Raw genomic sequence first — 25,916 nt, forward strand, 5'->3', positions numbered from 1 at the left:
GGTAAAAGTGCTTCTAGTCAACTGGAGCTTGACCCCTAGGACCACATGGTGGAGGGAGAGAACGGAAACCCTCAGGCTGTCTGCTGACCTCCACATGCATACTGTGGCATGTATGCACCTACATACATGTGCACACACACGTGCACGCACACGCACACCACAAAATACAAGAAAAAGAAACACAAGACCCTGGGGTAATAGAAAATGGAATTCACAGAAGCAAATGTCTCAGGTTTTCAACTTTGGTGACCACATAAATGGGACTCTGAGAAGAGGAGGAGAAGAAAGGGAGGGAGGGAGGGGGGGAGGAGGAAGAATTGGCTGTGAACTCAGACCTCTGGATTGCAAGCAACAGAGACCCACTGTTTTTATCCACTTCCAACTAGCAGGAGATGAAATGAGGAGTCAGGAGCACATAATAGCTTCCAAAAACATAAAATTGGGGGGGGGGGTAGATTTGGAGCCATCTAAGCACAAATGTTAAAATGTTGTCATTGCTTTTCTCTCAATTTCTCTGTTTCCGTCTCTGATCTTCCTTCTCTCCTAATGTGCATGTATTCTTCTCTTAGTTAAGGAAAACTGTAGCACAAATTCTAATTGTTCTTAATAATAATTGTAATGGTCTGTCCTGTCCCTATAAGAGACAAGCTCTGCCCACCCCCCCCCACACACACACACACGCTGAGGCAAGCAAATTTTTCTTTCTCTTCTAGCCTGAGTTCCTTCCTTTCCATCTCTCTCCTGAAGAGGCAGCTTCTGCCTCTCTCCCTTCTCCCTACTTCTCCCCTTCCACCCTTTCTGTTTCCCCTCCATAACCCACTAATAAATAGCCACTTTCTCTGCATGGTGTGCCTAATAGGTCTCTGTCTGTCACCCGCCGTGGTCTCGTGGCCCCACTGCCGCCACTCTGGCACCTGCAGCGTTTTACCATAACAGTAATAACCTGGAGTCAGATATTAGGGGTGTGTCAGGCGCCAGCTTCAACAAGTATACCGCTCACCAGGGTGGGGGCTTGAGGACTAGAAAAACGTTAGGTGGGAGGAATAGAGGTAAGAAAGAATCACTGAGACTTAGAATAGTGAAGGGAGGGCAACTCAGGGAATACTGAATGCTGAAATACACCCACGTTTATTTTTCATATACTTTTTTACCCCAATACAAAAAGGGAAAAAAGACAACAGACTGCTGTAACATGATACAAAGGACAACTAGAACAGTTATTTGCTTCAATACTTGGAGACATCAAGTCATTAGCATTCTGTCGTTTAGGCAGTGAATCTATCCAAGACCAAGTCTCCTGAAGGCAGCCATTCTCAAGGTCAAACCTCCTATTTCAATAAAATAAACAGGTGTTTGCTTGAATTTCCTGACCATTTGGCCAGGGTGGAGCGGATCTACCTGTATGGGCTATCTTAATGTCAAAAAGACCAATCTCCAGCTCTTCAAAGATTAGAATAGAGACGACGTAGAGAGTACAAAAAGAAAAGGTAAACTAATAAGTCCAGGAAGAACTCTTTCTTGAAAGAAAAGAGTTAATGAATCAATGCAAGAAAACCTCAAAAATTCAAGAAAATATTCAGAGAAATAGAAGTTCTTCCACTTGAAGTTGACAAAAAAACAATCTATGACCTTTACCAAATCTCTAAAACAATAAAGATCAAAATACCTTTTAAAAACAAGGGTTAGGAAGACAGAGTTCAGTGGGTAAAGTGTTTGACATTCGACTGTGAGGACCTGAATTCAAATCTCCACCACCCAAGCAAGTCTGCACACAGTGTCTTCATCTGTAATCTCAGTGATACTATGGGGAGATGAAAGCAGAGACAGGAGAAGCTCAAATGTCAGCTGAACAAAAATGAAAAGAGAGAGACCTTGTCTCAAAGTGAAAAGTGAAGACTGACTCCCGAGAGTGTCCTCAGACCTGCATAACCACATTCACACACACACATACACCAAATATTCAACAAAACAAAACCAGAACACATATCAGAGGGTTGGAATCCTTTTTTACCATAAAACAGAAAGAAAACCGAAAAGCAATCCCATGACAAAATTTCATTGTTTTTATCCTTTAAAGCTTGCCATTTTTACCTAAACCACACCCATTTTTCCCTGTACAAAATATGCCAATCACAAGGGGGAAATGACTTGCAAAATACGGTATTTGCCGGGTGTGGTGGTGCACATTTTTATCCCAGCACTGGGGAGGCAGAGGCAGGTGGGTGTCTGTGAGCTCTAGGCCAACCTAGTCTACAGAGTTCCAGGAAAGCCAAGGCTACACAGAGAAACCCTGTCTGGAAAAACCAAACCAAACAAACATGGTGTTTATTAATAGAGAGTCAAGCACATGGAAACTCCAGAGCAAGTTTCAAATCCACCTCCCAGAAAACCGAGTAAGGATACATTTATTGGATCAAATTTCATTAACTGTAACTTCTCCATCATGACCCATACATCAGAAATGTTGCATTTAGTCAACAGAAGGAAGTAATTCATCAAGGAAAGTGGATTTCTGGACCCATGATACACTCTTGTAGTCCCATCGCCCTATAGATGGAACTAGAAAGACTAGGAGTTCAAGGATAATTTCAGCAAGCCAAAGTTTACTTTGAGCTACATACAGGTCACAACACACGCACACACACCACACACACACACATGTATGTATGTATGTATGTATGTATGTATGTATGTATGTATTATATAGTTAAGAAAGTGAAAGTGCTAACTAGGGGCCAGTTACATCTTTAAAATATTATTCTGGAACTAAGAAGTGAAATAGGCTAAACAGAATCCGTTTATTCAGGAACTACGCGCAGGTGCTTTTACTGAGATGCTTTCAAAAGAACCATAAAGGGGCCAGAAAAAAATGGATCAATGATTTAGGCACTTGCTGCTCTTGCAGAGGACCTGCGCTGGAACCCTAGCACTCAAGAGGTGGCTCCACAACCATCCATAATTCCAGTGGCACCAGGCAGGCAAGGTTGGGCACATACATGCAGGCAGAACATTTATATACATAAAAATATATCTAACAACATCAAAAGGAAATGTGGCAGGAAACTTGCTTCGGAAAGACTTGGGAAAGACGAAAAACACAGATCCCTGGAGGACACAGCCTAGATTCTAGTCTTGGCTTGCCCGCTTCCTTAGCTGTAAAACAGTGGTAATAACGCTTGTCCCAACTACCTCAAAGCGCGGTTTGGGCGTTCAGACAGAAACCATGTATTTAACTGTGTTTGGAAAACTGCAGGACACTCCATTAATGTAAGTCGGTTTTGTGACTGCATCGCTGGAATTATCGCAAAATCATAAACAAGAGCTGTTGATGGAAGAGATCTGGCTCTCCCACGGGGGCACAGTGAGCTTCACCAGCCTAGTTCTTTGTTGTTCAAACTTTCCAGTGTCTTTCTTCTCGCCTACTAGGTAACAAGCAAGGTACTACTTATGAAAGTACCAAGACTGCAAAATGTTTTAAGAAGTTCTTGACAAAAAAAAAGCCGCCGAAACGCAAAGTCAGCCAGGAAGGAGTCTTCCTCCAGATCGCAGTTTTTTTTTTTTTGTTTTGTTTTGTTTTTTTTTTGTATGCCAACACCCGGTGGATGGCGGCCGCCGAAAGGAAATGAATCAGTGGAACTGGCTTTCCTGTGCGTAGTGACGATCATTCCACTCAGACACAACGAATAATAACGCTACAATGCCAAGGTAGGTGCAGGGTGCTGCAACAAGTACCCAGCGCCCCCTCGCAGCCGCCTTAGGCGGACTTAGGCAGAAGAATGCGCGCGCACACGCCTCTTGGCCCGAAGCCCTGGGAACGCGCCTCCCGGCGCCCCTCCTCCCGGCGCGTCGACGTCGGGACACGTGACCGGGGCGTGCCGACAGCGGGGGCGGGCGGGGCCGTTCGGCTCCGCAGAGCGGCGCAAGCGCGCCAGGGCCGCGCCGGAGCCAGCCCCTCCTGCTCCCTGTCGGAGTCAAAATGGCGACAGGGGGAACCTGGAGCAGTCCCGGAGCCTAAGCCACTGACAGGAGAGGGGAGGGCGGCGGCGGCTAGAGGAGAATGGCCGCGGGGGCCGGCGCCAGTGCGGGCGGCGGCGCTGGGGGCGGCGGAGGCGACGGCAGCGGTCCCAGCGGCAGCCGCGGCGGGAGGAGCCTCCGAGGTGAGCGTCCCCCGGTGTCGGAGGCTGGGGAGCCGTTTCGGTGTCCGCGCGGTGCGGGACGTCCGGCTGAGGAAGGGGCCCCGGCTGGGCGTGGTGGCGCCTCGGCTGAGTCCGGGCGCCGCGGGGGTCGCCGAGGCGCTGGCCAGCCGGCCGTCTAGGGCCCAGCGCGCCGGCGCGGGACGGGCCGGTCCCAGCGTCCTGAGGGGCGGGCCGGACAGCGCGCCGCCGACCGGGGGCCGAGGCGGAGGCGCGGCGCTCGGGGCGAGAGGACGCCCCTCCCACCCAGTCACCCCCGCCCTGGTGGCCACCGGGACGGGCTCCCAGCACTGGGCTTCGAGGGGCGGGACCCGCCGCACCCTGGACTGGGGAACCCGCTCCCGGGCGCGGACGCCTGTTTCCGGGGTGCGGGGCCGCGCACGGGTGGGCGTGAGGCCCGAGGGCCGGAGCTTGGGGAGGAGCAGGCCCGGGGCGGGCCCCCCGCCGCGGGCGGGGGGGGAATCGTCCGGGGTGAGTGACTGGAGGGGAAGGAACGAAACTGGCGTTGAGCTTTGACAGGTAGGTGGGGGTGGGAGGACGAGATGGAGCTGTGGCCGGGGGGAGCGGAGGCTGAGCTCCCGGGAGTACTGGGCGAAAGGCGTGCCTCCCCAGGGCCCCCTCTTCTGCTCCGCGGTTTACTCCCTTGCACGCACTCGCACTCACTCTCACCCTCCAGGGCGAGAACTTTCTCGCCGTCTTCGCAGAAACTCCGCGGAGTGTTGTCTGAGCTCGGAGCTAGCGCAGCGCCTCTCCCATAACAGCAGGCAGAGTAAGTGCCCTGGAGCAGGCCTCGTTCGCAGGGCAGGCTAAAGCATCTCGCCTGGAACGAGCAAGGGGGCACTTTGGCACTTCATTAGCTCTCCCAGCCACCAGTCCCTTTTGTCTCTGAGTAGCATCCGTTTCTCTTCAAAGATGCTCACGTTGTCAGTGTGGCAGGAAGGCTGGAAGTTCTGGGAACCGTCCATCCTGAACAGCGGCTGCGATTAGGCTTGTCTTGGGATTTTGGAGCCAGAGAAACCTTTAGCGATTTGGTGGTGTGTTTTAAAGTGGGGAAAGGGGACCCCGAAAGGTGAGTTGCCTTGGGTCTTAGCCAGGGATGGCTGAGACCTGAGCTGGGAACGAGGCTTCTGCATACTTAGGTACGGTTTATGGAGGAAGCTCTTTTCACTCCGCTCCTGCGCTACCGACTCTCTGTGGATTGCTTTTTCCGCCAATGTGCATCCCAATCATTAGGCCTTTGCACAAAAAAGTTGAAAGTGGAAATGAGCACTTTTCCGAACCTGGCAGCCACCTCAGAATAACTGCTAAAGAGGCCACCCCCTCACACCATATTTATTAAAAATTGAGTGACATTTCATTTGAGGTTTTCTTAGGTTCATGACTAGGTTCTCATCAAATTATAGCCTGGCTCATTTTTGCATGAGTTCAGTAAAGCCCAGAGGTCAATATTTTGTTCTGTAAAACCTAACTCCTATAGCATCTGCGTCCCAACCTGATGAGCATCTCAAGTTCTTTATATCTGGCTCTAACTTTAGGATTTAAAACACAGTGGTTTTTCAAGTTATACTGACTAGTTTCCTTCTGCCTTTTCTTTGGGCTACAGAATTTTATTTATGGTATGTCACGGGTCAACTTTCAAAAATACAACAGAATCAAGTGATTCTGTTTTCATAGTTTAGTCACTGAGCTCAGATTACTCAAGTGATTATTGAAGGTCTGCTTTGTGTTTGAATTATCCCAGAGCTGGGGGAGGAAGTGAAAAAATTAATATATAATAGACTTTGCCTCGAGGCTCTTATTGGAAAAAGTTGCACTAACATGAGTATAGAAGCCAATCTAGTGAGTTCTAATACAGTGCTGTGGGAGTTCGGGGTAGAGGAAGTTCTAGCAGAGCCTTAGGAGTCTAAATAACTTCCTGGGACACTTGAAACTTGAGCTGGCTCTTGAGTGTTTGTGTTTACAGAGAGATTGGAGCAGTTTGTGAGAAAAAAGCAATTGTATAAATTGGAGATCAGCCCTGGGGAAAGGGAATGGAGGGAGACAAATGAGCAGACAGTAGAGTTTCTTTTTGTTCGAGTCAGGGTTTCTCTGTGGTTTTGGAGCCTGTCCTGGAACTAGCTCTTGTAGACCAGGCTGGTCTCAAACTCACAGAGATCCGCCTGCCTCTGCCTCCCGAGTGCTGGGATTAAAGGCGTGCGCCACCACCGCCCGGCGACAGTAGAGTTTCTTGGGGGGATGTTTTCCATAGGAAACTACAGGCAGCCAGAAGGTTATCTCTGTAAAACGATTTTATGGCCAAGTTGAGAGTTGAATTTTTCTTTTATGCAAATTATAACAAACCTTTAAAGATATTGTTTGTTATAAGTTATAAGTTGTTTGTTATAAAATGAACCAGACCAGGAAGACAGTAGCTAGCTGTTGAGTTACCTGACTCAGATGGGATCCTAAAAGAGAACTGTTACTCTGCCTCCCAAATGCTAAGATTGCAGGTGTGTGCCACCATACCCAGCAAAGTTTACCTCAAAATTGTTTTCCTGTAGTGCTAGAGATCAAACCCAAGGATGTTCTACCATTGAGCTGGATAGGGTAAAGTCAGAAGGGTACCTAGCAGATAATGTATGTGTGCATATACATTTACTATGGTAAGATATATGTAATAAAATTTATCATCTTAACGGTAATTGTACAGTTCTGTACACATTTACATTGTTGTACAGTCATTATTGCTGCCATCTGCAGAATTACCTTTTAAAATTATGTGTATACATATGTGTGTGTGTGTATATGTGTGTGTTTTTAATTTTTTTTGTGTGTGTGTTTTTAATTTGTGTTTGTCTCTGTGCTTTATAAGGGCAGGTAGGTGTTTGTGGAGGCTAGATATTTCTGATTCTTCTGGACTAAAATTACAGGCTGTAGTGAGCACCTGATACGGATGCTGGGACTCAAACTCTGGTCCTTTGGAAGAGCAACACGTGCTCCTAACCACTGGGCCACCTCTCCAGCACTAAAAAAAAAAAAAGTTCTGCCGGGCAGTGGTGGCGCAGGTCTTTAATCCCAGCACTTGGGAGGCAGAAGCAGGCGGACCTCTGTGAGTTCAAGACCAACCTGGTCTACAAGAGCTAGTTCCAGGACAGGCTCCAAAGCCACAAAGAAACCCTGTCTCGAAAAACAAAAAAAAAAAAACAAAAGTTCTTTTTACTAGATTTTATGTATTTTTATTGTATATATATATATATATATATACAGTTAAAGATCACAGGTGAAAGTCAGTGAACTATTGTGAGAGTTTTCTCCTTCCACTGTGTATGTCCCAGGGGTGGAACTTGGCTACACTGGTTTGTGCAACTGGCACCTTTATCTGGTGAATGATGTTGATGGCCCAATTGGCAGAATTCTTTTTCTCGCCTAGTACCAAGAATTGAACTCAAGGCTCCTTGCATGCTAAATTCTTTCATCTTCCTAAACTTGAGAATCTGTACTCTTTTAAACACTAACATGTTTAACCTCAGTCACTGAAATTCATTATTTAACTGTGTCTATAACTTTGACTAGGTAAGAATGTAATCATAGAATCATAAGTATTTGTCTTTTTGCGACTGGATTGATGTCCATTCATGTTGTACAGTGTCAGAATTCCCCCCCCCTTTTTTTTTGAGGCTGAACAACTCATTCTAAGTATACACTGTGTTTTGTTTATTCATCTGTCCTCAGACACCTGAGTTGCTTCCCTCTATGTATAACACTGCTGTGAACGTGTGAACATGATGTAAAAATGACCTGTTCAAGACATTTATTTTGGGTGTTTATCAAGCCCAAGAAAGTTTACATTTCCACCAGTAATCATAAAGATCGTGTCCTGGTGTTTGTCTGTGTATGTGTGTTTTTTTTGTGTGTGTGTGTGTGTATGTATGAAGGCTTTCCCCTCTTTTTATGCTAAGCCATCCCAAAGAGTGGATGTGGTATCATTGTGGGTTTTTTTGGTTTTTTTTTTTTTTTTTTTTCGGTTTTTCAAGACAGGGTTTCTCTGTAGCTTTGGTGCCTGTCCCGGAACTAGCTCTTGTAGACCAGGCTGGCCTCAAACTCCCAGAGATCCTCCTGCCTCTGCCTCCCGAGTGCTGGGATTAAAGGCATGCGCCACCACCGCCCGGCGGTATCATTGTGTTTTAACTTGCATTTACTTAATGGTTAGTGATGAATATCTTTTCCTCTATTTATTGTAGCTTGTCACCTCATCTGCCCCTTTGGGTTTTTGAGAGAGGTCTTGAAGTCCAGGCTATCATCAAAACACTTATCTTTCCTAGTGCTAGAGTAACAGACATAGACTACCATGCTCAGCTCCTTTGCCTATTTCTTAAATCAAGTTCTATTTGTTTGTTGAATTGTAGGAGTTCTTTGGTTCTTCTGAATATTGGTATCAGACATAATTTTGTAAAATTACATTTATTTTGTATGTTTACATACACTTGTGTGTATGTGCTAGCATGCTTGTGCACATTCCACAATATGTATATAGAGGTCTCTCCTGAGGGCCTGGGGGAGATTGAATTCAAACTCAGGTCAGGCATAACACCTATAGCAGAATGAAAATACTTTCTACTAATCAATGGGTTGCCTTTTCTTCCTTTGATACCAAAAAAATTGCTTATTTGTTTGTTATTGAGACATAGCCTTGCTATGTGATCCACCTGGTCTTTGAGCTAATGACCTTTCTTTCTGTGCTTCCCAAACTGTGGAATTGCAGGCATGTATCACCACACCTATCAAAAACTTTAAAAAAAAAATAAAATTTCCCCCTTTGGTGTTGGGATGCAAACCCCATGGTCTGCTACTACCAAGCAACATCTGTAGCCTATTAAAAAGTTTTTAACTATGATGGATTCCTGCTTATCTCGTTTTTCTTTTGTTGTCTTATATGGAAATTGTTGCCAAATCCAGTGTCATGAAGGTTTTCTTTTATTTTCCTCTAAGAATTTTATAGTTTCAAATACTCTGTTTATCTTTTTAAGTATAGCTGTTCATTTTTCCCAGTTCAATGGCTTTAGCACCTTAATGAAAATCATTTGAGGGATTGGGAATGTAGTTTAGTTTGTAAAAATGTGCCTAGTGTGTACAAGGCCATGAGAAAGAGGAGAAGGGAAGGAGGAAGATAGGACATTGAAGCATAAACACTAGATTTTATTTTGGGGTTCTCTAGGTCTGTTTATGTTATTTTCAGGCTGTTTTAATATCTGCTTTGTACTTAAGATTTAAAATCAACAAACATGATCCTCTTCTTTCTTCTTTTTTATGATTGTTTTGTGGTGAAATCCCTTGAGATGCTATAGAAATTTTAAAGTGATTTTTCTAATGAAAACTATTAGAATTTTGTTGTTCTGTTAAATATGTAAATTGCTTTTGAGTATTACTAACTTTCTGCCCTTATTTATTGTATGTGTGTGATTGTGTGTATAAACTGTGAGTGCACATGTGCGTCAGTGCTCTTTTGCACCTGTGGAAGTCAGAGGGCAACTTGTGGAAATTGGGTCTTTCCTTCCAACTTTGTGGATTATAGCTATCAAACTTAGGTCCGTAGGCTTGGTGGCAATAACTTTTACCCTCCATGACCAACTCTTTTCCTTTTGAGGGAGGGTGGTATTTATTTGAGACGGTTTCTCTGTGAAGCCTATCCATCCTGGAACTTGCTCTGTAGACCAGGCTGGCCTTAAACTCAGACATTCTCCTGCCTCTGCCTCCTGAGTTCTGGGACTAAAGGCATGTGCCACCACTGCCAAGCTTAAACTTAATGTTTTAACAATTTTAAATCTTTCATTTGCATTTCAGCCTTGTTCTTCCTTCCCTTCCTCTTTTCTTCCTTGTCCCTTCCCCTTTTTTCTATCAAAGTCTCATGTAGTCCAGACTGACCCTGAACTCCTGACCGTCTGTCTCTAGCCTGGAAGTGCTGGAGTTATAGGTATGCCCATGCTCAGCTTTTCTCCTTCTTCCCCATGGACCATGCTTGTCTCTTCTTTCTCTTGCTTCACACATGGACTAAGGAAAAAGTATTTTCAGCAGTAGTTTTCAGTTTTCAGTGTCAAAGTCTTTCATCAAGCTGGTGTTTGTTCCTGAGTATTCTTTTTCAATGCTGTTGTAAATAGAATTGTTAATGTCTACTTTATTTGTATTTGTTAATTTTGTTGTTGTTGTTGTTTTGAGACAGGACTTAACCATGTAGTCCTGGATGGCCTGTAACTTGCCTTGTATAGATCAGACTAGGCTGCTCTTGAATTTGTGCTGTGATCCTCCCATATTCACCTCCCAAGTGTGGGGATTCTAGGTTTAAACCATCATACCAGGCTCATTTTTTGATTATTTATTTTTAGTATATAAAAATACATCTCAATTTTATTGACTTTGTATTTTATAGCTTTGTTGTGTTTATTCTAACTTGGTTTGTTTCTTGAAGGGGGTGGGAGGATGTATGATTCTTTTCTGCAGATAACATCAAGTCATCTAAAAGCAGTCAATTTACGTCTTTTTTTTTTTCCAGTTTGAATGCCTTTTATTTAGTCTTTGTCTTACTGCTCAACTAGAGTTCTTAGTGCTTGTGTTGACGAAAAGTCGTGGAAATGGACTTACTTAGGTTGTTGTAGGGCTTAGATATTAGAGGGGAAGTTTTCAATCTTTTACTGTTGAGTGTCTCACACCGAGTGGTGGGGGTAGACAGGACGGGCGACAGTGTCTCACTTAGCCCAGGCTCCACTGAGAAAATGTTAGCACAATTTTTTTTGTGTATGTGCAGCATTTATTATGTGAGATAGTATTATATTCTAGATTTATTATTTTAGCTAGTATTTTTTTTTTTTAATGTGGGTTCTGCAAGAGTGTCTTTCCTGGTAAATAAAAAAATTGTGGTGTTGTTGGCAGAATGATATGTCAGTGCTGGGTTTATTTGCATGACTTTTTGTTTTGAGCCAGGCTCTTGCTGTGTACCCCCAGGCTGTCCTGGAACTCACTGTGTAGCCCAGCTGGCCTCTAACTAGTGAAGGCCTCTAACCCCTGCCTCAGCCTCCCAAGTGCTGGGATTATGGGTGCAAGCCACTATCAAGCTTATTCGTGAAACATTACATTTCATGTTTGTTTGTGCTAAAATAAAACACTGACTTTGGGCACCAAACTTCTGTTTACAGTCTGACTGCAATTTATAGTCTTATGATTTTGTTTTGTTTTTGATTGCATCACACTGTGACCCAGGCCCCTCTTGATTTCATGGGCACAAGTGATTTTCCTGCTTCAGCCTCCTCAGTAGTTAGACTGTAAATGTACATTACTGCACTAGACTTGTATCACTGTAAGTTGTCTGATCTGTTTGAGGGTTAATTTTCTCTCGTAATAAAAGAAATAGGGGCCAACAAGATGGTTTAGCAGGTAAAGAAACTTGCTGCTAAGCCTGATGGTTTGAGTTTGATGAGAATCCTTGGGATCCTCATGTTAGAGGAAGAGAAGTGATTTCCACAAGCTGTCCTCTGACCCCAACGTGTACTGTAGAATGCAGAAGTGCACATAGAAATACAGTTTTAAAAAAATAGGGCTGGATATGGCGGCGTACACCTGTAATCCCAGTACTCAGGAGACAGAGGCAGGCAGATATCTATAACTTACAAGCTAGTCCTGTTCTGCATACTAAGTTCTTAGCCAGTCAAGGATACAGAGTGAGATCCTGTCTCAAAAACATAACAAACAAAAAAATATAGAATTGTCTTGCCTGGGTTTTCCACTTGTATGGATGTTAAATCCTGTCCTATTTTTTCCCATTTCTCCCCTTACCAGTCTGGACTTTCGTTGAATAGATTCTAGCTGAGGTTGTGCTCCTTTTTCTTTTTTTCCTGCTCTTCCCTATCTCTGGCAATTTTTTAAAATTTACGTTTCATTATGTGGATGTTTGTGGAGATATGTGCACATGACTGCAGGTACTAACAGAGGCCAGAGGTAACAGATCCCACTGGAACTGGAGTTAGAAGTGGTTGAGAGCTACCTACATTCACTTAAACACTGAGCCATCTTTCCAACTGTAGGCTATTCTTGATAATACTTCCACAGTCCTGGAAAACCTAATTGTTTCTACTTAAAAGAAAATCAGTTAACTTCATCTTGTCTTGTGGGATAAAGGCCAAACTCAAAAAAAAAAAAAAAAAAAGTACAGGGTGTATCTGATCTTACATTTCCCATTGCTCCAACTGAACCAAGATGTTTCTTGTTTCCTGTGCTTCTGCCTGTGGTTTTCATGTGTTTATCCAAGTGCTTGGCATTTCCTTATTCTTTGTCATCAACTCTATTAGCTGCCCACCATCCATCTCCTTTCCTGACAATTATGCTTTTATTCATAAATATGAGACACTCAGATGATTTATCACCAACTCCAAGGTTAGTTTTGATTAGTCTAAACCAATCAGCTCATTGCATTCCCTTGTAATCTGTTACTTGTCCCAGTCAGGTTGAACTGAAGGAGACAGATTATTTCTGCAGAAAATGGTTCTTCTTTCCCTTTGTGTTCAAGACCAAGAGAACAATGAGGCCACTATTGCTACTGGCATTTGTCCTCTAACCACAGGGGATAAAACATCCCCTGAAGATATCAGATCAAAGTTAGAAGAAGGAACCTTAAGTCCTTGGTGGCATCACTTAGTCATATCATATACTGGGCCTTACTTAATACAGCATTTCTCGATAAATTTCTCATGGTTTTATAAAGTATGTATGTATATATGTATATGGGTGGGTTTGAGTACATATTGTGTATTGTATGCATGCACAGGCGAGAAGAGGGCTTCGAACTGGAGTTGGTTAACCACCATGTGGGTACTGAGAACGAAACCTAGTTCCTCTGGAAAAGCAGCGTGTGAGTGCTCTTAACCAGTGAGCCATTTCTTCAGCCATAAATTTGTTTAAATCAGCTCCTTGGAATTAAAAAATATTCTGGTTGGTACAGTACTCTATTTTCAAGATCTAGTTATGTTACCTCTACCAACAATAACCAATTTTGTTGGCACTTGAGTCCTCTCTCCCATCCATATCATAGCATATTGTAATTACTCACTTGATGTGTCCGACTTTAAAGTATATAGAACATAGTGTAGTGTCTGTTTGTAATAGATATCCAGCAAGTGAACTGATAGGATAAAGTAACACGATAGCTATATTAGTGCTGTGTAAGCAAGTTTAAAATAAATGTAAAGTATGTTATTATTTTTAAATCCAGGTAAAATGGAAAATTTAGACTAGATACTGTTTGCTGGCTCTTAATTATTACATGGAATTTATATTTTGAGACAGATCACTCTGTAATCGAGGCTAGCCTTGAACTCAGAGCAGTCCTTTTGCCAAATGCTGGAATTACCTATGTGAATCTACTATGCCTGATTAGATATTTTCACTTAGATAGAAAATGTGTATTTTCTATTAGCAGTTAAAAGCAAGTACAGAGTTTGGTTCCCAGCACCCACATCAGGCAGCTTACCACTACCTGTAAATCCACTTCCTGGGATTTGATGCTTTCTTCTGACCTTTGCAGGCACCCACATGCACACATCCACACACACACGCATACATACACATACATAACTATTTAAAAATAAAATAAATCTTAGAGAAATTATCTCTCATGTTTATTTGTTTGTTTATTTATTTATTTATTTATTGTGGTTTTTCAAGACAGGGTTTCTTTGTAGCTTTGGATCCTGTCCTGGAACTAACTCTTGTAGACCAGACTGGCCTCAAACTCACAGAGATCTGCCTGCCTCTGCTCCCCAAGTGCTGGGATTAAAGGTGTGCACTACCGCCGCCCAGCTTCTCATGTCTCTTTTAAAAAAGAAAGTGTGGATCTCATTTTGTCATAGTTCTTATGAATGGAGCAATGTTAAATTCTATTATTGTACTATTCTTACCATTTTTAATTGGGAGACTTACATGCCAGAACTAACTTCAAATATATTGTGTGTATGTGCATATATGTGTGTTTGTACACATACATGTGTATGAAACCCAGATTTCAAGTATTGTTCCATAAGAGATATTGTTCCTTCTTTGAGACAGTGGGGGAATCTCAGCAATTAAGCTATATCTGTCTGTCTCTGCCTCTCTAGTGCTGGAATTTCAAGCATAGTCTATCACATCTGACTTTCAAAAAAAAAAAGGCATAGGTGAGTAGAAGTCAGGTCCTTTCTGACTGAGCCATCTCCCTAGTCCCTATTATGTCTTATAGTCATATATGTATTGATTCTTTGGGAATCAAATCATGTACCCCAGCCCTGCTTACCTCTGAGTCCCTCCATATCTGCCCCTCACCCCTGGAGTGCCCCCCCCCCAAGAAGAAGCTCCCTCCATAAAAATAATTAAAAACAGAATAAACAAAAATTCACCTTGCTCCTCATTCGTTTTAGTGGTACTGGGAGCTGCTGCAGTGTATACCCTTTCATCCAGTCAGCCCCGCTTGCAAATGTTCATTGCAATCAGACATTGATCTGGTTCAAGGCCTCTGGCCTCTGGCACACACACTATCAGTACTGGACCCTCACCGAAACTCCTCTTGGATATCTTGCCGTTGCCCCGAGACATGGAAATCCTATGGGTATCTTTCAGCAGGACCAGCCCCTTCATGCACTCTAGCAGGTAGATGTTAGGGTGGCCCAACCCAAAGCCCAAGATGTAGGCCTGGGTAGTCAATCCACATCAGTGGGACCGTCCTCCTTTGGCGAGGGGCAGAGTCAGCTCTCCTAAGCTTTTGCCATTGGGCCCGCCCACCGATGCCTTTGGTGAGGGGTAGAGCCATCTCTTTTAAGGGAGGCTGTTTTCCTTCTGTGACCAGCAAGGGGCAGGGCCAACTATCTCAGAATCAGTGAAGGGCAGGGCCCCCTCAGCACTGCCCTCAGATTTCAACAAGCATTGTTCCTATGGTTTTCTATGGTAACACAGCCTATGGACATTAACAGAGAACCCAGCGGCAACAGGACCACAGACCCTTAGCAGCAGCTTGGGCCTGACGTCACCATGGCCCAGGGTGGCAGCATAGGCTTCCCAAGATCAGTATGGCCCCAGCAGTAGCTTGACCGTCAGTATTATGTCTTTTTTTTTTCAATGTTAAAAAAAGGAACAAGAAAAAGCCATAATATTTAATATGGTTAGGAGGTACAATGTAATGTTTTGATTTTTATATATATTGGATAATATGTGCTTTCAAATTGTATTTAGGTCTGTGCTAGCTAGGATAATTTATGGGTTGTTTTAGAGAATTTTGTGATATGCTTTGTAAGACTTAGATATTCTCTTTGTTTTTTCAAAACAGAGTTTCTCTGTAACCCTGTTTGTCTTGGAACTCGCTTTGTAGACCAGGCTGGCCTTGAACTTAAAGAGAACTACCTGCTCTACCTCCTGAGTGCTGGGATTAAAGCATGTGCCACCACTTTCTTAAACATTCTTTTTTTTTTCTTTTTTTTTTTTTAAGTTATAGACTGATTGGCCTAGTAGCTCAGACTTCTTGTTAACTCTTATAACTTATATTAGCCCATTATTGTCTGTGTTAGCCACGTGGCTCGGTACCTTATTTGGCAAGGCAGTCACATCTTGCTTCTTCTTTTGCTGGGTCACAATGCAGACTGCAGAATCCTCTTCCCAGAATTCTCCTGTTCTCATCCCCTCCCCCTCTACTTCCTGCATGGTCGCCCTGCCTATACTTTCTGCCTGGCTACCGGCCTATCAGCATTTTATTAAATAAGTACTAGAAACAAACTTAAATATTCTTATCTTAGACTTTCCTAAATTATTTTTTGCTTGCTTGAGACTAGACATGAAAATTTTCTTGTAAGCAAAATGTTTTGGGCAGAGCTAGATAAGTTTGTGTCAAATGTTAGCACCTGTTAGTGATAGAGAAGTTTCATTAAGTAAAACTGTTGATTAATTACCTTTCTCCCACAGCAACCTGCATAAAATTTTCTAACAACATGAAGGCTTGCTGATAGGGAAGAAACTTCTAGCTCAGCTCCAGCCTGATTTTTCCATGTCCTTTGACTAAACTATACCGTGTTTTTAGCAATATGGTCTTATAAAGTTCTGATGACCAACCAGGAGTCGTGACAATAGGCTATGTTGTTTCAGAAGCATCTGGGACTTCACTGGTCACATCTCCTTGAGAGGTGGCTCATACCTGGCACTAGGATTTTTATTTAATCACCCATGGCTTCTGGGAGAAGCATTATATATTATGGAGGGTACCATTGCTTTTCAATAAGCTTATAAAATAAGTTTCTCTATAGCTATAGTTTTGGTTCCCATCCTTCCACTTGCCTCCCTCGGTAGACTTTTATACGCCCAGTATTTCCCCTTCCGCATGTGTCCAATGTGTTCCAGTCCCACTCCCTCCCTCTAAATGGCCCCTTTCAAGTTTTTAGCCTTTACCAGCACGCAGTAATGCTAGTCATACTACTGTAAAATGTGTAGCTAGGATCCACATGTGAGGGAAAGTGGGCAATGCTTGTTTTTATGGGCCTTTTTACCTCATTAATTGTATTTTCTAGTTCCATTCATTTTCCTGCATTTTGTTTTTTGTTTTTTGCTTTTTCCAGACAAGTTTTCTCTTTGTAACCCTAGCTGTCCTGGAACTTGCTCTGTAGACCAGGCTGGCCCCAAACTCAAAGATCCAAACTAGGCCATGGTAGTTCACGCCTTTAATCCCAGCACACAGGAGGCAGAGACAGGTGGGTCTCTGTGAGTTCAATACCAGCCTGGTCTACAGAGTGAATTTCAAGACAGGCCTAGTCTACAAGAGCTAGTTCCAGGACAGGCTCCAAAGCTACAGAGAAACCCTGTCTCGAAAAACAAAACAACAACAAAAAAAGTATCTTCGACAGAGTACTGTTATGTAGGTTTTTACTGGGCTTTGCTAGAAAAATTTGTACCTTTAAGTCTGGAAAGGCTTGTTGCAGCTCTTTGAGGACCCCAGCCCTTTGCAGGATGTACACCATCTGGTTTCACTGTCTTGCCTACATCCTACCTGACTCATCTGTTCTCTACCCCCTTTGCTTAATTTGCACAACTGCTTGCTCTGCTCTAATTCCCAGTGTTACCTCTTTTGTCAGTAATATATCTTAGTCATTCTTCCCTATTGCAGCCTGTACTTTTCATGGCCTTGATCCCATTGCTCAACTTTATACAATTATTTATTTAGATTTCTGTTTTCTCTAATTCAACTGTAAAGATCATTAAGACCCAACACTTATGTAACCATGTAGTTAGTACTCAGATTTTATATAATGTGTAGGTCTCCAAAACTGGCCAATAGTTCCCAAACTAACCCTTTTATGGTAGAATGCACAAAATAAATAATATAAATACTAAAATAATTTATGCCTATGTGACATGTACAGGATAAACAGGAAATGGAATCTATAACAAGAGATTTGCACTGTGATTTTTTTTTAGGAATTTGTTTTTAATTATGTGTATGAGTGTGTATCTGCATATGGTTATGTGTGTAGGTGCCTGTGGATACCAGAGATGGATCCCCTAGAGCTGGAGTTATAGATAGTTATGAGCTGACTGGTGTGGGTGCTAGGAATCAAACACAGGTCCTCTGCCCTAACCACTGAACTATCTTTGTATTCCTTATTCTGTACTCTTAATTGAAGCTTTTTTTTTTAAATAAGATAGTCTGTTGGTATGCTAATGAATTAGACTAGAAACAGTGAGAATTTTTTGGTGTAGTGGAAGTGAAGAGAAACACACACACATTTTTAAAATAAATGATTTGGTCTAAGTTTGGTGAACCTACTTGGTATAGAAAAGGAGGAAGAAAGTCAAATGCCTAGTTTTGATTCCTGTTGTGTATGGTATTTCTTTTAAAAGATACTTGCATAAAGAGTTGATTTCTGCCCTACTCTGTGTTTCAGACATACCTACTGAAAATCTATTGTGTGGTAGGTACTAAATTAATCCTTTTGATAGACTGCGTGTAATCCCAGCACAGCAAAGTACAGCAAAAAGCATGAGTGTCAGAACTTCAAAGGGTATTGACAGAATTGGCTATTTAGAAGTATGGAAACACTCTGACAAAAACCGTAATAGTTTTAAAAGATTCATTTGTATATTCTCTGATACACTTTATGTATATGAGTGTTTTCCCAGCATGTATGTATATGCATTGTATGTATGTATTGCCTACAGAAAGAAGAGGGCATTAGATACCTTCAGACTATAGTTATCAATGGTTGTGAGCCACCATGTGGATACTGGACCCAGGTTCTCTGAAACAGCAGCAAGTGCTTTTAATAGCCCCTCACTCTTGATATTTTAACATCAACATAGAATGTATTAAAAATTAATAACAAAAATAACTGAATTTAAAAAAAAATGGGAAAGGAGGACCAGCAGGATGGTTCAGTGGATACCAAACCTGATGGCCTGCCTGAGTTGGATCTCTGTGACAGACATGCCAGGGCATGCTCACTCCTACCATACACAGGCAAAATAAATGATTTTTTTAATGGGCAAAATAGCATAAAGCATTGATGTGGGATGTTCTTCTGTATATGTGTTGCTCTTGTTGGTTAATGAGTAAAGCTGCTTTGACCTATGGCAGGGCAGAATATATCCAGGCTGGAAGAGATAGAGAGTAGGCAGAGTCAAGGAGACGCATGTTGCTGCTGAAGGAGAAAGACACCGCCAGAACCTTACCAGTAGGCCACAGCCTTGTGGTGGTATACAGATTAATAGAAATGAGTTAATCTGAGATGTAAGAGCTAGCTAGGAATACACCTAAGCTATTGGCCAAACAGTGTTGTAATTAACATAGTTTCTGTGTGATCATTCGTGTCTTGGCAGTCTCTGCTTACAAAGCATCACAGGAATTAAAAAGAATATTGAGAGATTAAGTTTCATTTATAAAATAAAAAGATATCAGCAGATTCATTTTTCTTCACTCACAGTATAAAAATTAAAAATTATGTTTAACATTTTGAACATTTTCTTTAAAATTTAATTAAGAATCTACATTATACCTTTTCTAACAATATGTCTCAAGTACTTCCCCCCCCCCTTTTTGACATGATCTCACTATGTAGCCCTGGCTAGTCCCTGTGATCTGGAACTCCCTGTATAAACTAGACTGACCTTAAACCTACCTGCTTCTGCTGCTCAAGTGGAATTAAAAGCCTGTGCTACCATGTTGAGCTTATGTATATCTTTTAAGCTAGTAATTAGTCTTTTTGAAATCTGTGAACTATATTAGAGTGATCAAAGACATGTAAAAGGATTGCTGCACTCTATATAATAATAAAGAGTTGGTTTACTACATACTGATGTGATTAAATACATTATGGCATATGCACAGTGTAGCTCTGTGTGTAGATTTTTTAAAAGGCAAAGTGCAGATTTGTATGTGACTATATTTCTTCAACTCTGATATATTTTGAAATGAATTAACTTTAGAACTGTCTGTGAGATACCCTACTGAAAACTGTTTAGTTTATGCCAGGCGTGGAGTCACATGACTTTATCCCAGCTAGAGATCAGAGGATCACAAGTCTGAGTGCAACTTAAACTCTACATATAAAGATCCTGTCTCTCAAAATAATAATTATGTTCAAATCCTAGGAAAGGAAGAATTGGATTATTGCAGGTTGTCTTTAGGGAAAGAGGCAGTATAAGGAATTGCCTTTCTGTGTAGTGTTCTGTATATTTGGAAACAGTTTTAAACAACATACTGTTCTTGTAATTGCGTAGGGGACAGTTCTGATTCTGAGATGAAGAAGAGTAACATTGATGAGCAGAGAGACTCTTTAACATCTTTGATCCATTTAAATAGCCTTTAAGAGTATCTTGACTCAACATAGTACGTTGGCACTTTCAAGCTCCAGTAGTAGACAGAAACACTTTGTTAACCTAAGGATAGCCTGCAGTAATCACACACTAGTTTTACATTTTAATGCACATCTAAATTTATAATAGTTTTCAAAGTTAAGATTTAATAACTTTTAATTTTTATAAATTAAATAACTATATTTAAAATTTATTCCTGGTAATGTAATTGTATATCTTTTTTAAAGATTGTTTTAAAGTCCCCTCTTTTTGAGCTAGGGTTTCATTGTACCCCTGGCTGTCCTGAAACTCCTGGTTCTCCTGTATCTACCTCCCAAAGGCTAAGATTACAGCCATGTCCCAGTATGCTCTGCTGGTTTGAATTTTTCTAACCCTATTAAGAATGATCTGGGACTTGGGAAATGCTTCATGGGTAAAGTGTTAGTGTTAGGACCTGAGCTTAGGTCCCAAAACCTAATAAAAACTAGGTATGCTGGCAGGTATCTTGAGGAAAACAGACAGATGGTACCTGGTGGCTTTCTAGCCAAGCAGTATAGCCAAAATGCCAAGCTCAAAGTTCAGTGGAAGACCATGATGTAGGGGGGCTGAAAAGATGACTCTGTAGTTAAGGGCATGTCTGTCTACTCATCCAGAGGATCGGGTTTAATTCCTAGCACCCATCCATATGGCAGCTAACACCTGCCTATAACTTCAGTTCCAGAGGATCTGACGCCCTCTCTGGTCTCCATGGTTGGTTTTTTTGAGACAGGATTTCTCTGTGTAACTTTGGCTGTCCTGGAACTACCTCTTTAGACCAGGTGAACTCACAGAGATCCACCTGCTTCTGCCTCCCAAGTGCTGGGATTAAAGGTGTGCACCATCACTGCCAGCTTACAATTTTTTTTAATTTAAAAATAATTTCTAAAACTTGACTACTCTCCATTCCCTGTATTGTTCATGACTTTCTTTTGTCACCAGGTAGCCTGGGCTGTCCTCAAGCTCTTACCTAAGTGACTCTCTGAAAGATTTTTTTTAAAAATAATCTTAGCCCAGTGTGGTGACTTACATCTTTAATCCCAGTACTAGGGAGGCAAAGGCAAGTCAGTCTCTGTGAGTTGGAGGCCAACCTGGTTTACATAGCAGGTTCCATGATAGCCAAGGCTACACAGTTAGACCCTATCTCAACAATAATAATAATTTTAAGAGATAACAAATTGCAGACCATGCACATTGTACCAGATAATTAGTTTGAGAAATATTTCATAACTAGAAAAATCAAGAACACTAAGAATATGTAATTTCATTTTAGGAAGAGAAGTCAGCCAGAAATTCAAATACCACCCACTCCCCCAAATTAAAATAAGTTTCTTCCATAGAGCCAAAATTCTAACAACCAGATTCACCTCATATCTCTGCATTCATTTCCCTTATCCTCTCCTTTAAAAAATATCTTAACAGTTACCCTTACAAGAATGCCGAATAGATTAAGTGGAATGTATGTACATTTGTGCTCTTTTAAAAGTGCCTTTTTTTTTTTCTCTTGGAGACAGGGTCTCTCTGTGTAGCCCTGGTTGTCCTAGAACTCTCTATATTCCAGGCTGGCCTCTAGCTCACAGAGATCCTCCTGCCTCTGCCTCCTGAGTGCGGGGATTAAAGGCGTGCACCACTATCACCCAGCAAAAATTTTTTTTTAAAATAGAGTAAGAAAAGTATCACCAGGGAACTGGCATCTGTTTTGAATTAGAATAGATTATATTTTTAAAAACCCGTATGATCTTAATAAGGTTCTCTTAAATCTGGGTGTGGTAGCACATTAATGTTATTCTTTTAGGAGTTGAAGGCACAGGGAATCCTTGAGCTCAAGGGATTTGAGACCAGCCTCAGAAACAGTGAAAACCTGTCTCAAAGCAGGGAGGAGGTCGATACCTTTAACATTCTTGAATAAAAATGTTTTCAGGCTACTTTTTTGTTCAGTGGAAAGTGGACAAGGGAAACACCTACCTTTCTACCCCTCCTTCCCTCTGTCCCTCTCTTTTTCTTTGAGGGGGTCTCATGTAGACTAGACTGGCCTCAAAGCCATTCTGTAATCAAGAATGGTCTTGAACACCTAGTCCTCTTGTCTCTACCACCCAGGTCCAGAAATTTCAGGCATGTACCACCACAGTTAGTATATACAGCGTGGGAGTTGAACCCAGGCCTTCATGCATGAGAGACAAGGACTCTGTGTACCAACTAACTGAGCTACATCCTTATCTTTCTTTTCTTCCTTTTCTTGACTACTCTTATATATGAGTTTGAGCAATTTAACAAGTGCACACTGTCTTAGAGTTTGTAATCCCAGAATGTTAACATCATTTTGAGATAGGATGGCAAATATTGGCACAACCTGGAGTTTGTTTGTTTGAAACAGGGTTTCTCTACGTAGCCCTTGCTGTACTGGAACTCAACTCTGTAGACCAGGCTGGCTTCTACCTCTGAAGTACAGATTACCACACCTGGCAATACTGCTTTCTTTAAGAAAAAAAAAAGTAAAGGAAAAGTGAATTATATATATATATATGCCTCAAAAGAATCATGACGTATTTTAACAGCAGTGTTCAGAGCTCTAAACTGGTTATAAACATTAAATGCTTATTTTGTTGGTAGAACTAAGATTGAAACCAAGTTTAATATGTAATCACTCAATAGTTTAATTCTGTAAGTTTAATTGTCAAAACTGGAGAGAAAGCTGGGCGTGAAGATACATACCTATAATTCTAACACTCAGGAGGGAGAGACAGGCAGACAGTGGCAAGTTGGATGCCAGTCAGAGCTACTCAGTGAGAAAAATAAGGGTGAGAGATGGCTCTGCCAGGTAAGCATGAGGACCTAAATTCAGATCCTCAGCATCCACATAAAAAGCTTGGTGCCTGCAAATACATCTCTGGAGAGGTAGAGACAGGAAAATCACTGGGGATCACTCACCGGCCATCTATTCTCACTGAGCAGGTGAACTCCAGGTTCATTGAGAGGCCCTGCATAAAAAATTGAGAGCCATGCATAATGGCTCATGCCTTTAATACAACACTAGGGAGACAGAGGCAGGTGGATCCCTGGTTTTGGATATCTCTCTGTATACTATGAATATGTTTTATTACCGTTGATTTGGCCAGTAGCCAGACAGAATAGAGCCAGGCAGGAAATCCAAGCAGAGATACAGGGTGAAAAAGGGCAGAGTAAGGAAGATGCTAATAGCCGCCATAGAAGCAAGATGTGAGATAACAAGTCACAAGCCTCATAGTAAGATATAAACTAATAAATATGGGTTAATTTAAGTTGAAAGAGCTAGTTAATAATAAACTTGAGCTAATAGGCTAAAGAGTTTGTAATTAATATTAAGCCTCAGAGTAGTTATTCAGGAACTGGTGGGTGAGAGAGTAACCTCCAGTTACTCACTCTGTGAATTCAAGGCCAGTTTGAACTACATAGAAAATTTCAGGATGGCCAAAGCTACATAGAGTCTCAAAAAAGGGGGGGGAGAAAGCAATTAAATGTAGTGATGAGGGGAGCAGGCCTGCTTTTCGTCCTGCACAGCTCCTGCACAGTTAGCTTTACACCCGAAATAACACACAAATTGTATTCATTTAAATACTGCCTGGCCCATTATATCTAGCCTCTTCTTGACTAACTCTCACATCTTAATTAATCCATTTCTAATAATCTGTATCGCCACTTGACTGGTTTACCGGCATGAGTTTAACCAGCGTTCATCTTGGAGAGGAGCTTCATGGCATCTGCCTGACTCTGCTTTCTTTCTCCCACAATTCTGTTCTGTCTACTCCACCTATCTAAGTACTGCCCTATCAAAAAGCCAAGGCAATTTCTTTATTAACCAATGAAAGTAACACACAGACAGATGACCCTCCTACATCAATTAAAGACACCCATTTTCAACCTCTGTCCTCTACATGCATCCACTTATATACATGCTTCCTATATACATGTGTACACATGCCAAAAAAGAGAACTTGTAAAAAAATTAGAATGTGTGCACTAATTGCCAATATAGCATTTGTAAACAAAAATATATTTAGGTACTAGAGCATGAGACATTAAAAGTAGGAGTTACTGACTCCAGTATTGTAAGGGTAAAACTCAAAAAAGATTTGGAGTTATATATAAAAGTGTAAGATTCTGTATGATATAGGAAAAATTAGGATAGAGTAGATATAGTAGTTAGTTTGTGAATGCCTCGTTTCTAGCTTTAATATTGAGACATTCAGTTAGCTAAACTGGGTTTATTGGTTCAATCTGTTATCACAACATGCAGAAGGCCCAGGCAGGAGGATTGAGAGCTCCAGCCCAACCCTGTCTACACAGCATGTGAACCCAGAAAGTAAAGAAACTTCCAGAAGCAAGCAAAATTATGTTATAAGGTCTCAGGAACCAGTATGAGTAACATGGGATGATAGTTACTAGGAATTAGAATGTGTCCGATATATGGATTCATGAACTGAATAATTGACAAGTTCTACAGAATTCTTCCAGCTACAGAAAGAAATTAAAGAGATTAAAGGAGAAATAAGTCACCATTTTGCAAACTCTAGCAAATTAATGACTTTAGTTAGTGATAGAAGTTTTGTACTAACTGTTTGAAGTATATTCTATGACTGCTCTACTTTGCTTTCTGTTGCTGTGATAAACACCCTAAATAAAAGCAACTTGGGGAGGAAAGGAATGATTTCATCTTACAGCTTACAGTCTGTCATTGAGAGGCAAGGCAGGAAGGAACTCAAGATGGGAGAAACTAAAGTAGAGACCACCAAGGAACGACTACTTACGGCCTTGATTCCTTATCTGCTCAGTTATCTATCTTGTGTAACCCAGGCCTTTCCATACCAATCTGCAATCCAAACAATGACCACAAACCCATCTGATGAAGGTAATTTCTCAATTAAGATTCCCTATTTCCAAATATGTCAAGTTGACAAAAGCTATAACAATTATATGTCCAATATGAGGCAGTTTTGGCTAAATAAATACGTATGTTCAAACAGTAGTAATATTGAGTGCTGAGGAGATGACTCAGTGGGTAAAGAACTTGCCCACACAAGCATAATGACTTGAGTTCAGATCCTGGTGGCATAAGCATTTCTAATTTCAGTATGCCCCTACTGGGAAGTTGGAGGTGGAGACAAGAGAATACATGATGGAAACTTGTCGGGCAGCTATCCTGGCTTATACAACAAAACAAAACAAAAGACCTTGTCTTAAATAAAGTGGAAGGGAAGACTAACACCAAGGCTGGCTGTCTTATATGTCCCTAATGCCCACATTCACTTTCACACACATAAACACAAACACAAGAATGATACTGAATCTGACCACATCTCTAGATAATGTCAATTCATTGTGAAAGAAGCCAGAGGAACTTTATATTAATAAACATCAGAAAATTACGTGAAGGGAATGGAGACACAGAAGGAGAAGCACTTGAAGAAGATTTGAGGTTCAAGATTGGAGGGGGTAAGATTCTGTTAGAATTGATATGAAATTGCTGCAATTTAATTAATTTTGATATTTACTGATGGAACTAAGCTCTCCCCCTTTTGTGTATATTCTTTCTACAGAAATGCAAAAATATCCCCTGCAAAGAGGGACTGAGAATTGTCTTCTCTGTCTGAATGCTAAGAGATGTGTTATTTATGGTGTGTTAATCCACAATCAGGAAACTTCACCATTCATTGATGATTCGAAGTACTAGAAAGATTATGACCAGTCCATTTATGGTTGAGGAGATAGCTTAGTGAGTAAACTGCTTGCCTTGTAAGCTTGTGAACCTGAGATTTTGATCCCTAGACCCCACATAAAAAGCTGGATGTGATGGTTTGCCCTTTTAGTCCCAAGGATGGTGAGATAGAA

The 25,916-nt window shown here is 41.5% G+C and overlaps 1 protein-coding gene across 2 annotated transcripts in view; it reads left to right on the forward strand.

Moving 5' to 3' along the window:
• Positions 1-3,971: 3,971 nt before the first annotated feature.
• Btbd7 (BTB domain containing 7) overlaps positions 3,972-25,916 on the forward strand; it is a 92,825-nt gene continuing 70,880 nt past the window's right edge. Inside the window, exon 1 of one of the 2 annotated variants that reach the window (XM_057782704.1) lies at positions 3,972-4,157. The gene's annotated coding sequence lies outside the window, so the exon portion shown is untranslated. Of the gene's footprint in view, positions 4,158-4,677; positions 4,713-25,916 lie in introns of those variants that run through there. The other variant, XM_057782705.1, reaches the window with a different exon arrangement.

The sequence above is a fragment of the Chionomys nivalis genome, chromosome 10, assembly GCF_950005125.1.
Source record: "Chionomys nivalis chromosome 10, mChiNiv1.1, whole genome shotgun sequence".
In the NCBI taxonomy this organism is placed as follows: domain Eukaryota; kingdom Metazoa; phylum Chordata; class Mammalia; order Rodentia; family Cricetidae; genus Chionomys; species Chionomys nivalis.